The sequence below is a fragment of the Mus musculus genome, chromosome 3, assembly GCF_000001635.26.
Source record: "Mus musculus strain C57BL/6J chromosome 3, GRCm38.p6 C57BL/6J".
NCBI lineage: Eukaryota > Metazoa > Chordata > Mammalia > Rodentia > Muridae > Mus > Mus musculus.
The window spans coordinates 66,021,525-66,035,804 of NC_000069.6; the positions used below are offsets into that span (position 1 = coordinate 66,021,525).

Consider the following 14,280-nt stretch of genomic DNA (forward strand, 5'->3'; position numbering starts at 1 on the left):
GGACAGTTGCGTACCTCACTGTGCTTGAATTGGTCGGTCTGAAGCTTCATTGTTTTGAAGAGAATACAAGTAAACAAAGAAAGAGGAAGTTCTAGTTTACATTCTGGAAATTAAAAGAAACAACAGTGTACACTGTGTGTTTATTTCCTATACTAATGAGAAATAAGGCTTTCTATTAATATTAAACAGTCTAAAATATTAAACATGTTTTTAAAACCTTATATTTATTCTTTTCTTAGGGGACTAATGTAATGCTGGATAATTAGACTCAGATTTAGTATTTATTTTTATTTGGGGCCAGAAAAGAAGTCTCTTTTGATATGCAATCTTTCTCTTTTATTATGCCCAGAAGGATTGGAAAATATTGGGAATTAATAATTATTGGTGAAGAGACGAGGCTGAGAAGTGATTACAGTTTAAAGTAAAGGTCGGTGTTGCTGTCTTTAATCACTTCATGTGATTCCCACCCCTAGGCATTCATCTTTGTCATCACCCATTGACTCTCATTGTAAAGCCTACCCTAGTAATTTAATCCAGATGAAGTCCAACTGTTACTTCAGACTCCATTTTGTGGTCCCATCGAGGTAATTACTATGAATCAATCAGTGATTGAGTCTGAAAAATACATTTAATTATTATTAATTGAATAAGCATGGAGTTAATAAAACTGTCCTAGGATATTATACCAGAAATCAATTGACTGTATCTGCCTTCAAGAAGTTATACCCTAAGGGATATAACAGAGGAAGAACAATCTTTCCCATTTAGGTAAAAATGTTCTTAGTAATTGTTCATGAAATTACATTTTTTCATAATACTTAAGAGCTGGCATGGCATGGCCTAGGGAAGTGAAATAACAATTTTGTCTATGCAAATTCCTAATATGGCAAACATTCTAAATTAACCTAAAATTTATAAAAATAAGTGCCTCTCTGAGAATTTTTATATTTAATTAGTAAGCTGGATTTAAAAAAAATCATTCCATGTGAACAATTATATCCCTATATATAACTTAATAACAAGGTCTTGTCAAATCAAAGCCAGTATTTGATACACATAAGTCATAAGGTTTAAGACTGTTCACAAACCCATGGCATTCTTTATCTTTTAAAACCCAAGAGGTTTAGCAATCCTAATCACCGAGCATGCTAGTTTTCTGCATTTGACCTTTGAATTGCTCCATAATTCTAGCCCAGGAGTATTGCTAACCACAATGTGGAGGAGTTGTAGAGCCTCAGTGCAAGCTAAGATCTGAAAGGTGAGGGTTCTCACTGAAAAGGAATGATAAATGAAATATCCAGCTTCACAGTTAGTTCATCACGACCTTCAGGAAGGAGACTGAACAGGGATGAAAAGAGCAAGGCTCTGGAAACAGCAGAGAAAAGTGACTCCTGACAGGCTCTCATGCAGCTTCAAGAGGATAGAAAGGCAGGAAGGAGATCAACCAGCAGGAAAGTGCCTCATTGAAGAGCGAGCAGCACCTGAGCTTGGCTCTGCTTGCCCTTCCTTCCTTCCTTCCTTCCTTCCTTCCTTCCTTCCTTCCTTCCTTCCTTCCTTCCTCTCTCCTTCCCTCCCTCCCTCTCTCTTTCTTTTCCTTCCTTCCTTCCTTCCTTCCTTCCTTCCTTCCTTCCTTCCTTCCTCTCCCTCTCTCTTCTTCCGTCCTTCCTCTCTCCTTCCCTCCCTCCCTCTCTCTCTCTCTTTCTTTTCCTTCCTTCCTTCCTTCCTTCCTTCCTCTCCCTCTCTCTCCTTCCTTCCTTCCTTCCTTCCTTCCTCTCCCTCTCTCTCCTTCCTTCCTTCCTTTCTTCCTTTCTTCCTTTCTTCCTTTCTTCCTTCCTTCCTTCCTTCCTTCCTTCCTTCCTTCCTTCCTTCCTTCCTTCCTTCCTTTCTTTCTTTCTTTCTTTCTTTCTTTCTTTCTTTCTTTCTTTCTTTCTTTCTTTCTTATTTTTTAAAAATATTATTTATTTAATATATATGAGTACACTGTAGCTGTCTTCAGACACACCAGAAGAGGGCATCAGATCTCATTACAGATGGTTGTAAGCCACCATGTGGTTGCTGGGAATTGAATTCAGGACCTTTGGAAGAGCAGTCGGTGCTCTTAACTGCTGAGCCATCTCTCCAGCCTGCTTGAGCTTTTCCTAACCAAACTGTGTTGCCTCTTCAGAGAAAACCTTAAAACACAAACCTCTTTTTCCTTCCATTTCTTTTTGTTGCACGTTTGAGATGTGTGTCAGAATCATCTTTGATAGCATGGAGACATTGTGAAGCGCTCCTCATGGGTACTATCTTGAGCTAGCCAATCACAATGCATTAGGTCAGTCCCTGCCCTCCTTCCTTCTTCCTGTTCACCACAGACTGTTCTCATGTCCCAGTAGACCCTATTCTGAAACAGCATTTGAAAGAAGAAAGCGTGTCTGAGGAAGTAAAGTTCTTTGAAATGTGAGACAGAGATAGAGATAGAGAGATAGAAAAGAGAGGTAAGTAGGTAGATATGTAGATAGGTAGATAGATATATAGATAGAGAGCAGTGAGACTCACATGAAGTTTTAAAACCTCAAAGCCCTTCCCCCACACACCTCTGCCAACAAGGCCAATAGCTCCTAATCCTTCCCAAACAGTCCCATCAACTAGGAACCATCTCTTCAAATATATGAGCATATGGAACTCACACTCATTCAAACCACCACACGTCTATCTTTTTCAATGATATTAAGAAGTTGTTGTTGTTGTTGGTGGTGGTGATGTGATGGTGCCTACACACACACACACACACACACACACACACACACACACACACACACGTTAGAAACCAAAGCTGTGACCTTGTACACGCTAAGTGCTCTACCACTGAGTGACATCTAGGTACTCCCAACCCTTTCTCTTTTGAGACAAGGACTCACTGTGTAGCCCAGGCTGGCTTCAAAGTTGTGATCCTTTAGCTGGAATTGTAGACATGTGGTGTCTAGCCTGGCTAGACACCTTATTCTGTCTGTGTGGTTCAGTGTTACTGTTTCCAGGGCTCTCCAATAGTAAAACGACACAGTCTCAGCTTCAGAAATTTGAGATGCTTCTCAGCCGTGGGAAGCTTACATGCTTGTTTGATTTATGTTGAAACTGAGCACGTGAGCTTTTTTGCCCAGGGGAATGTGGGTAGGAGTGATTAAAAGCTACAGAATTATAAGAAAAAAGTTCAACATTTCTAAACTAATTGCCTTACTCATTTTGTTACAATAGTTTCTGATGAACACAATTTTCCTCTCTTCTATTGTACCATCAACTTTCACAATCTTATGGGGTTATTCACACACACACACACACACACACACACACACACACACACACACACACACAACTACTACTACTGGAACTTTTTTTGCTCCAAAATAGCCCTAAGGAATTTGCTCATATTTTTACCTCCATTTCTTCACTTCCTATTTTTTCTCTAACTCACAGCAACCAGGTTGTTAATCCCGATGCTTCAATAAAATTGCTTCCTTCAGGGTTGCCAAGGACTTCTGAGCTGTCCAAATGTCATGGTCAGCGGCATTTAATACTGCAGATTGCTCATCCTTCTGTAAAATCCTCTCTGACTTGTCTTCCACCTCACCAACCTCTTGTAGTTTCTTTCAGTGTCACTGGATGCTATTTTCTTATATTCTCTGCTGGCTGTCTCTGGTCTCCTAAAGCTTTAAATGTTGGTGTGCCCTAGATGCAGCATATTTGACTCTCTTTGATCATCTTTTATACCGTTAAAAAATATTCTAACTAGCCAATTTACCAATTACCAATTTATATCTCTTTTGCTCTAATCTCGTACTCACACTTACTATCTATCTCTTAAGCATCTTGAATGTTCAAAGCCAAACTCTTTACTGTACTTGGTTCTCTAAATTCTTCATGCTAATGATGGCAACTCTCGTCAACCAGGTGCCTCAGAGCAAACCTAGGTGTCCTCCAGGTGCTCCTCCCCCCACCCCCCAGTCTCCATAAAGAAGAGCAGAACTTACTGCTGCTGTCTTCTAATGACCTGAAATGTGTTTACATCACTGCTGCCACCTGGCTATCTCCTGTGTCCTCTGGCCTCTTTTGGGCTCTTCTATGGTTGGAGCTAACAGAAACAGGAACAGAGAAAGAACGGGCTTTTCCTTGCTCACTCCCTCTTTGACTCAGGACCCGTAATTTCTGAGGCCCCACGTGACCTCAGACTGCACTGTGATATTGTTCTTTTCTCACTGTGCCTTGTCAGGAACTGGGAAATATCACTGTGATGATTTGGATCTGAAATGTCCTCTCATGGCTCATGTGGAGCCTTTGGAAAGTAACAGGGTCATGAGGTCTCTGATCTCATCAGTAGATGAATCCACTTACAGTCATAGCTAAACGGGCTAATTGCCAGATGGTGAAAACTTTGGCAGGTATGGCCAACTTGGAGGAAGGTGGATCTGAAGGTTGTATTTGGTCCTCAGATTCTTTGTTTCTCTGCTTCCTGGTCACCATGATACGAACAGCTTTGCTCCTTCACACACTTGCTACCATGATCCTTTGTATCATGACAGGCCCTGAAGCGATGAGAACAGGTGACCTTGGGCAGAAGCCTATAGAACTATGAACTAAGACAAGCCGTTCCTCCCTTAGAATGGTTTCCACAGGTGTTTTGTCATCATGCTAAAGCTGACCAGCAGCTACCTTCTGTCCTAGCCAGTGCTTTGTTGCTGTGCAGAGACACCATGACCACGACAACACTTGGAAAGGAAAGCATTTAAATGGGGCTGGCTTATAGTTTCAGAGGTTTCATCCATGTCCATTGTCATTCAATGGCAGGAAGCATGGCAGCACACAGGCAGACATGGTGCTGGAGAAGGAGCTGAAAGTTCTACATCTGGATCTTCAGGCAGCAGAAAGAGAGAGAGAGAGAGAGAGAGAGAGAGAGAGAGAGAGAGAGAGAGAGAGAGAGAGGAACTGAGTCTGGCTTGGGCTTTTGAAACTCAAAAGTCCACCCTCAGTGACACACTTCTTAAAACAAGGCCACACCTCCTTCTCAAGGTGAATAAGATTAAGTATTTATTATTATTAATATATTATATATAATATTATAAAATTGATAGTTAAGTATTTAAAATATAAGTCTGTGGGGCTATTCTTATTAAAACGACAACACCTTTCCTCTTGCCTTTCATCTATTTTCACACTTCTGAAATTGAAACTCGGAGTCTTCTTATTTGAAACATTTGAATTCATTTCTTGCTGAGAACCTGATCGACACTACTATATTTAAAATACTATGTTCATCTCCTCTTTATCCCTTTAAATATTTTCCCGTAGTATATGTGTGAAATTTAATAACTTTTATAATTTTGTGTCATCCCTCTTCTTTCACAAGGAGTATGAAAATACCCTGACTGTTTTAATTTTAATTTTTACTTTTGTATCCTGAGTCCTTGCTTATAGGAAAAGTGTTCTTACATGTCAAGGAACAGCAGAAAATAAGTTGAAGAGTATTTAGGCATGGTTCTGGGGCCTGGGGAGATGGCTTAGAGGGTAGGGGAATCCCAGTGCTGTGGAAGCAGAGACAGGAGGACTGTCAAGGCATGTTTGTCAACAACCTAGCTCCAGGTTAAACAAAAGATCCTGTCTTGAGGAATAAGGAAAATGATGGAGCAGGACACCTGGGGTCCTCCTCAAGCCTCACTTACACACACGTTCTTGCACATACACATGCACACACACACACACACACACACACACATACACACACTGCCTATGTAGATATAGTATTTGAGTAGTAAAAGGAAAGGCTGGTGAGATGGCTCATCAGGAAAAGGCACTTGCTGCCAAGTGTTATGGTGTTAAAAACAAGACCATGATGTTGCAATGTTGCAAGTCAAAATTTGATTTTTATGGACAGGCCAGACTTACATTCTCCCCTTACAATGGCAGGAAATGAAGCGGCTCCAACAGTAGCACCTGAGCTATAACAAGGAAGTGTAGAAGGCAACCTCATAACATCTGGAGATCCCACTGAGACCTGAGGACCCACCTGGGGTAGGAACGGATGGAGGATGACCACTGAGAGTGTTCCTCACTTAGCCTCAGCCCTTCCTCCTTCCTAAGGTCCTTGGACTCCACTGAATTACAAGATAAAAGTGCCTGTGGGTCTTGTCTGTGAGTCTTGTCTGTCTTGTCCATGTCATCTGCACCAACAGCAGGGTTCTAGAATGTAGCATGCTCCCTCTAGTTGGTCATCATAGAGACATCCCTCCAAGACTCTCAGATCACTGAGTCTAATGTTTATATTTATTTGGTTTTGTTGTTGTTGTTGTTTTGGTGGTGGTGGTGGTTGTGTTTTTGTTTGTTTGTTTTGTTTTGTGGGGTTTGTTTTGTTTTTGTGTTGTTGTTGTTTTTGGTGTCTGTTGTAGGGAGTTTGGCCTTGGCCAAACTATTTCGGTTAACTGGGAGTCCAGTCAGAGCCGCTGTTTTTTTTTTTTTTCCTTCTGACCCTAGAGTCTGGTGTTGTCCCACAGGGGAAACAAGACTTTGGCCTTCCATTCAGTCAACCTTAGAGGTAGCATCTCTAGGAGTTACCTATTGTTAAGTTAAGAGAAACCTATTGTACTTATTACCTCATGGATGTGTATGCATACCTTGTTACCACAGCTGTGTCTGTGTAGAAACCTGCAAACATAACAAGACGCCTATTAGGGATGACCAGAGAGAATTTCTGAGATGGCCAAGAAGTCTCGCCCATGCTATTAGTGACTGTTCTGAGTTGTCTCCACACACCTTGTAATGTGGTCCTGAGCCTTGTACTGTTTCTGATTTCTTTCTACCTTCTACTGTCTTATCCAAAGAGAGAGAAATGTCGCTTTTAAGGGATTTTGGAAAAAGCTAGTCCATGAATGTGTAAATATAAAAATATCTAATTGAATCTCTGTTTTGCTGGTCATGAAGTGGCTTTTCTCCTCTATTAGATTTGCAAAGATCACACTCAATGCTTTCCAGATGGTATGAGTGGATCTTGCCAGCATGGTGATGATTCTCTCAGGACAGTTGTTTTCTGAGCTGCTGATCATGTGCGTTCATCTCCCTATCTTCTTATACTACTTGCTCTCTGGCTCTGTCCACTTCCTTTTCTTTCAGTTATGCAGTGGTCTATGGCAAGTGGGTGGATATGAGGAACATATTAAACGCTTAAAGTATCTGGACACTGGCAGGAGTGAATATCAAAACCAAAGTGCCCCAGGAGGTTCTGTGACGGTGTTGCTGTGGAGGATGGGAGGAGGCAGCTCTTTTCCTTACATGTTAAATTTGAGTCTTACAGGACATTCATTGAGAAATGTAACGATATCTGTGAAGTGGGATTGTATAGACCTTGGTGAAAAATCATAGCCAGAATCTGTAGGTTATAGCACAATGGTGGCTTAACAGTGAAGGAGGCCATATCCCTAAGCAACAGTCTGTAGGAAGGCATAGGCTGTCTCCAGAAAGTCACATTTAGCAAAGGAGGCAGGATAGAAAATCAGAAGGGGCTGGGTAATATAGATAAGCTTTATTAAGCACTTACCACTTTAAGAATTTCATAGTTGTTTTTTAAAAAAACCTATTCCTTATAGCTTCCTTTGATTTGATAGGTTCCTTATAGCCTTATTTGATTTGACAGATAAACAAAATGAGACTGAAAAGTTTAAGGTTTCCCCTACAGGCTAAGCATATGCTAAATGGTGCTGCCAGGTTGGTTGGACAACAAAATCTACCTATCTATCTATCTATCTATCTATCTATCTATCTATCTATCTATCTATCTATCTTTTGGTTTTTCGAGAAAGGGTTTCTCTGTGTAGCCTTGGCTATCCTGGAACTTTCTCTGCAGAGCAGGCTGGCCTTGGTCTTATAGATCTGTGTGCATCTGTCTCCCAAGTGCTGGGATTAAAGGCATGCACCACCACCACCTGGTCAAAATCTACATACTTTTAAAAAATTTTGTAATTATATTTATGTACAAAAAATTAGTGTACATTTAACCCAGTTTAGTGGCGAGTTCTTTAGCCTTTACCTTTTCCAGCTTGGCAATGCGAGCCACAGACTTAAGACCCAGGATATTGCCTCTCCAGTAGTGGTGGATCTTGTCATATCTGTCATTATAATTGCTCCTTAATAGCTTCCACCAGCTTAACCAGAGCACCCTTGTCTTCCTGTGTGAAGGTAACAGTGGCGTATGGCTTTCTGTGGACCATTCGTCCCAGCCTGGCCTTTCCCTTGATGATGCTGTAGGGCACCTCCATCTTTCGACACAGGGCAGGCAGGAAAACTACCAGCTCAGTGGGGTCTACATCATGGGCAATCACCACCAGCTGAGCCTTCTTGTTCTCCACCAAGGTGGTGACTGTATTGACTCCTGCTCAGAGGACAGGTGGTCTCTTAGTTGGGACGTTCCATCTGCCAGCAGCTTTCTTTTTTTTTTTTTTAATTTTTTTTAATTAGGTATTTTCCTCGTTTACATTTTCAATGCTATCCCAAAGGTCCCCCATATCCACCCCACCCCCAATCCCCTACCCACCCACTCCCCCTTTTTGGCCCTGGCATTCCCCTGTACTGGGGCATCTAAAGCTGGCAAGTCCAATGGGCCTCTCTTTGCAGTGATGGCCGACTAGGCCATCTTATGATGCATATGCAGCTAGAGACAAGAGTTCCGGGGTACTGGTTAGTTCATATTGTTGTTCCACCTATAGGGTTGCAGTTCCCTTTAGCTCCTTGGGTAATATCTATAGCTCCTGCATTGGGGGCCGTGTGATCCATCCAATAGCTGACTGTGATCATCCACTTCTGTGTTTGCTAGGCCCCGGCATAGTCTCACAAGAGAGAGCTATATCTGGGTCCTTTCAGCAAAATTTTGCTAGCGTGTGCAATGGTGTCAGCGTTTGGAAGCTGATTATGGGATGGATCCCTGCATATGGCAATCACTAGATGGTCCATCTTTTTGTCACAGCTCCAAATTTTATCTCTGTAACTCCTTCCACGGGTGTTTTGTTCCCATTTCTAGGAAGGGGTAAAGTGTCCACACTTTGGTCTTCCTTCTTCTTGAATTTCATGCGTTTAGCAAGTTGTATCTTATATCTTGGGTATCCTAAGTTTCTGGGCTAATATCCACTTATCAGTGAGTTCATATTGTGTGAGTTCCTTTGTGATTGGGTTACCTCACTCAGGATGATGCCCTCCAGGTCCATCCATTTGCCTAGGAATTTCATAAATTCATTTTTTTAAATAGCCGAGTAGTATTCCATTGTGTAAATGTACCACATTTTCTGTATCCATTCCTCTGTTGAGGGGCATCTGGGTTCTTTCCAGCTTCTGGCTATTATAAATAAGGCTACTATGAACATAGTGGAGCATGTGTCCTTCTTACCAGTTGGGGCATCTTCTGGATATATGCCCAGGAGAGGTATTGCTGGATCCTCTGGTAGTACTATGTCCAATTTTCTGAGGAACTGCCAGACTGATTTCCAGAGTGGTTGTACAAGCTTGCAATCCCACCAACAATGGAGGAGTGTTCCCCTTTCTCCACATCCTCGCCAGCATCTGCTGTCACCTGAGTTTTTGATCTTAGCCATTCTGACTGGAGTGAAGTGGAATCTCAGGGTTGTTTTGATTTGCCAGCAGCTTTCTTTTCAGCACGGGCCAGTAGCCTTTGCTTCCTCTCTTGCTTTGTCTCTGGCTTGTACTTGTGGACAAGCTTAAGCAGCTGAGTAGCTGTTTGCCTGCTTAGGGCCTGGGTGAACTGGTTAATGGCAGGAGGTACTTTGAGTCACTTAGAGGAGGATGGCTCTTTGCCTCTGCAGCATGGTGTAGCAGGGCCATTTGATGAAGCATGTTAGATCTCTTTTGGGCTGGATGTCCTGCCTAATGCCGAAGTTCTTGGACCTTTTCTCAAACAAAGGATTGACCACCTTTTTGGCCTCCTGTTTCTTTCTTTTTCTTTTTTCTTTTTTAAAATTAGGTATTTTCTTCATTTACATTCCCAATGCTATCCCAAAAGTCCCCCATGCCCTCCCCCACCCCCACTCCCCTCTCTCCCCCACTCCCACTTCTTGGCCCTGGCGTTCCCCTGTACTTAGGCATATAAAGTAGCCTCCTGTTTCTTGTCGACGGTGAGACTGGGGCCACCTTCTCCCCTTGACTTTCTTTCCTTTGGGCATCTTGCTCGGCTGGTGGAGAGAGCCAAAATCTATATTCCTAACTGTGAAAAACACCACAAGTGATCTCCATTTCACACGGTCGCTTCCTCTTGGAAAAGAGCTGATGATAGAACAGTCTACCAGAGCTGAGTAGGCGCCTCACCTTTGGGACCCACAGCAGCTTGAAGTATGAAAGGGTGGAGATGACATGGCAGGAACTGAATGGACCATGGTGAAGCCATACCAGGATTAAAGACTGAAAAGGGTGGGTGCATCTGTGATGGTGTCAGGGCTAACATAACGGAAAGACCAAGCACAGACAGCACACATGATCCAGAGAATGAAGGTGCTGAAAAAGACGTGTCAAGAGAGTAAGCCGTAAAAGAGATAGAGAAGCTCGCTTCCAGCCAGGGACAGAGAAGCGCGAGCCTACTGAGATCGTATCTAGAACTAGAGTGTTCTAAGATCAACCAAACTGTCCGCGTTTTATAGAAGTCTCGTTTATCCCAGTGACACCAAATAAAGATAGTTTTTATTCATATTGGGTCAGAATTAAAGTTCCCAGTTATTAAAATATCAGAGGGACAGTGAGGAAGCCCAGTGGATAGTCACTCGCTGAGAGGGACAGTGAGGAAGCCCAATGGATAGTCACTTGCTGCCAAGCTTGATGACCTGAGTTTAATTCTTGGGGTGCGCATGTGAAGAGAGAAACACTCCTGTGAATTCTCTCTCTCTCCCTCACCCTCTCTCTTACACACACACACACATACACACACACACACACACACACACACACACACACACACAGAGAGAGAGAGAGAGAGAGAGAGAGAGAGAGAGAACTACATGTAAACATTTTCTGAGTTTGTGAAAATTTGACGTGTGAATTACAAGATTGGGATTATAAGAAAAACTATTAGAATTCTTTCAAGTTATATCACGGGGTCCCTAGTGCTTCAGTTTAGGGGACACCCCATTCACTACCCATCTGCTGAGCTCAATTCCAGTGCCTAGTTTGAATTTTGACTATTTAAAAATATGCTATTTAATAAAATACACTTTTTGGGGGAGAACAACTTCTACAGCTTGTTTAAATTTTCTCTTTTTATTAAAACCACTTTTTGTATCTTTGCTTTATTTGCTTAGTCAGCCTTGAAGCCCTGAGTACCCGTGGGGTCATTTCTGTGATAATTCACTGTTTCTGTCTTGTCAGAGTCAGAATCTGTTTTCTTCTCTGAGCAAACAAAATCAGAAGGGCTTATGATTAATCACAAACTTAAATATTTAGGAGCACTCTTAAAAGTTAACGTAATGAAATGTGTAGAAATTGCCACATTAGTACCCTAAATAAATCCAGTCTTTGGGAATGTCTTCGACTTTGCCAGGGTTTGAGGAACAGGAACAATGTTGGGAAATTCTTCTGGGACTCGTGTGGGACTGAGAATGCCCTGTTACTCAGCAGAAAGGGACTCAATATTCTTGTCAGGAGCAAGTTTCCTCATGAAACTGAAAAAAAAAAAACCCCATATAATTTAATTTATGTGACTTTTGGTCAACTCTGGCTCATTTCAATGCTTGTGCTTGTTTATTTTCTTGGAGTTTCTTTTTTCTTTATTTGGTTGTTGTGCTTTTAGACTGAGGCCAGAAAAACTCTGAGCTTCATTGATCTTGCCAAGTGGAGAGAAGGAAGAGGCTTGATGCTGTTCTGTTTCTGAATGCCTAGGGTGAGGAAGAGTGTACCCTTCACTTGTTAGAAAGTGTGAGAGCTGAGCACTCCTTCAAAAGTACAGAGTGCAGTGCAGAGGTGCAGCTCATTTCGCCATCTCCTCTTCTCCTGTTGCCAAGTGTTGGAGTCGTCCATTTCCCTCCCAAGCTTTGGATGCATTCCCAGATGACTGCAGGACACTGGATTGCCCCACTTACCTTAAACCTCAGTTCCCTAGCAGGAAGTGAGTCCTCCAGTGGGAGCAAGTCCTCCAGCCTATTCTCCTTTTTGTGGAAGAACAATGTGAGAACTTTCCAGAGCTGAGTGACTTGAGACAACTCTAACAAAACAATAAAGTCAGAGGGTCATGACAGGCTTAGAATTTTCAAACCTTACTTTTAAAAAGAAGATTTATTTATTTATTTGATGTATGTGAGCACACTGTAGCTGTACAGGTGGTTGTGAGCCTTCATGTGGTTGTTGGGAATTGAATTTTTTAGGACCTCTGCTCACTCTGGTCAACCCCACTCACTCCAGTTGGCTCTGGTCACTCAGTCCCTGACTGTTCCGGCCCAAAGATTTATTTATCATTATACATAAGTACACTGTAGCTGACTTCAGATGCACCAGAAGAGGGAGGGTATCAGACCTCATTACGGATGGTTGTGAACCACCATGTGGTTGCTGAGATTTGAACTCATGAACTTTGGAAGAGCAGTCAGTGCTCTTACCTGCTGAGCCATCTTGCTAGCCCCTCAAACCCTACTTTTAATATGGGTTCTTAAGTCCCTTAACCTTCTTTCTAGTCTACCACCCTCCAGAAATAGTGGAAAAGAAAGGTCATTAGTATACAGGAGAAGTGGACTTGTTTAGAAATTGTTCTTTGGAGCAAATCCAATCTGCATTGTCAGGAAATCAGCAGTTCAGTTCACAGGAATCAGCAGCGGTAGCTCAATCCACTTTCAAACACTTCAGGATTATACCAGCAGTCCAGTTCAGTAGTGTCAGGATAGCAAACAGGAAACTACCTAGCAGAAACAGCCAGGCCTCCGCCAAGTCAGCAGGAGTCAGCATGAGGGATTAAGACCAACAGGAATGCCAGGAGAAGTTCCCTGATGTGCCTCTTTCAACAAAGTGAGAGATCAGTGAAGAGGAAGACTGGAGACCAATGATGCCTTGCAAAGCTAGCTATACAAGCCTCTGTCACTGCCCATTGGGTCCTATTTATACTCCCTCCAGACATCACGTATCCTTTCATGGGTCTTGCATTACCGTGTGAACTTGTCTTAGCAAAACTTCACGTGAGTCTGTATCAGCTCACATCACTTTATCTGAGTTCGTGGAAGCGGCAAGAAGCCACTAGAACACTACCAAAACTTTTTTGGTGCATTCCTCTGTGGAGTCATGACAAACCAAGCTCAGCAGAGCAATGTAAGGGAACTAATACAGGTATGACATTAGCAAAAAAATCCTTCATCACTTTCTTGCTTTAGCAAAGCATCTTTACACCTGTGTCTACTTCAGGAAAATACTCCTTCACATACCTGCCCCAGCAAAACAGCATCTGATGCAACTGACTTTCCAAAGAAGCCATTCGTTCCCACTTCACAGTTCCCTGATAACCATTGCAGACTTTGGGACTTTGCACAAAGGCCACCATGATATTACCCCAAAACCACTTCTGCAAGGACATATGCCTGACAACTGCCAGTTCAACCCCAGACCAGCACCACCCTTGTTATTGATCCTGAAGCCAAGGACTATTGTTTCAAAATATCTTATGTAATCCTGTTCATGCCATTTAAAAGTCTTGCCCTTGCCTCAACGTCATTGAATGTGTGATCATTTTTGACAGCCCACGTATTCCCACTTCAGTGTTCTGTATTTCCAAGTAAATATTATTCTTTGGAAAAACCTCTTTGATGGTTATTTAAGTTGACAGCGTCGTCTTCTCATAGTTAATGAGCCTCGAAGTATTTTTAGTTCCTTCATCTTCCACATATGGGCAATGATTATGTCTGATGAACATTGTTTACCATGAATGACATCACCTCCCTTCTCCCCACTCTCTCTACAATGTTCTCAGCTCTAACCCCTTATCCTATCTCTTTCTGCCATTGTTCTGACTTAATCGCCTAGTGAGCTAAGTGGCTTCCACCTTCTCTTTCCACTTCATACTCCAGGTGGCAGCTGGAGTTGTTTTGCTGAGAGATTAGGGACTCCTGTGGTCCATCTAGTTACAGCATAATTTTCTGTTCCCTCTGCATCTCCCCCTGCCCGCACATCCCAACTGCAGCCCGACTGTGCTGTATTCTACATCTGGCATGTCACACAATTTCATGGCCTCATGCTTGTTTGTCTTCCTGTCATATCAGTCTCCATGATAAAATTATAATAATACTTTAT

At 42.4% G+C, this 14,280-nt stretch overlaps 1 pseudogene; it reads right to left on the reverse strand.

The window, feature by feature from the left end:
* On the reverse strand, window positions 7,974–9,962 carry Gm6546 (predicted gene 6546; annotated as a pseudogene).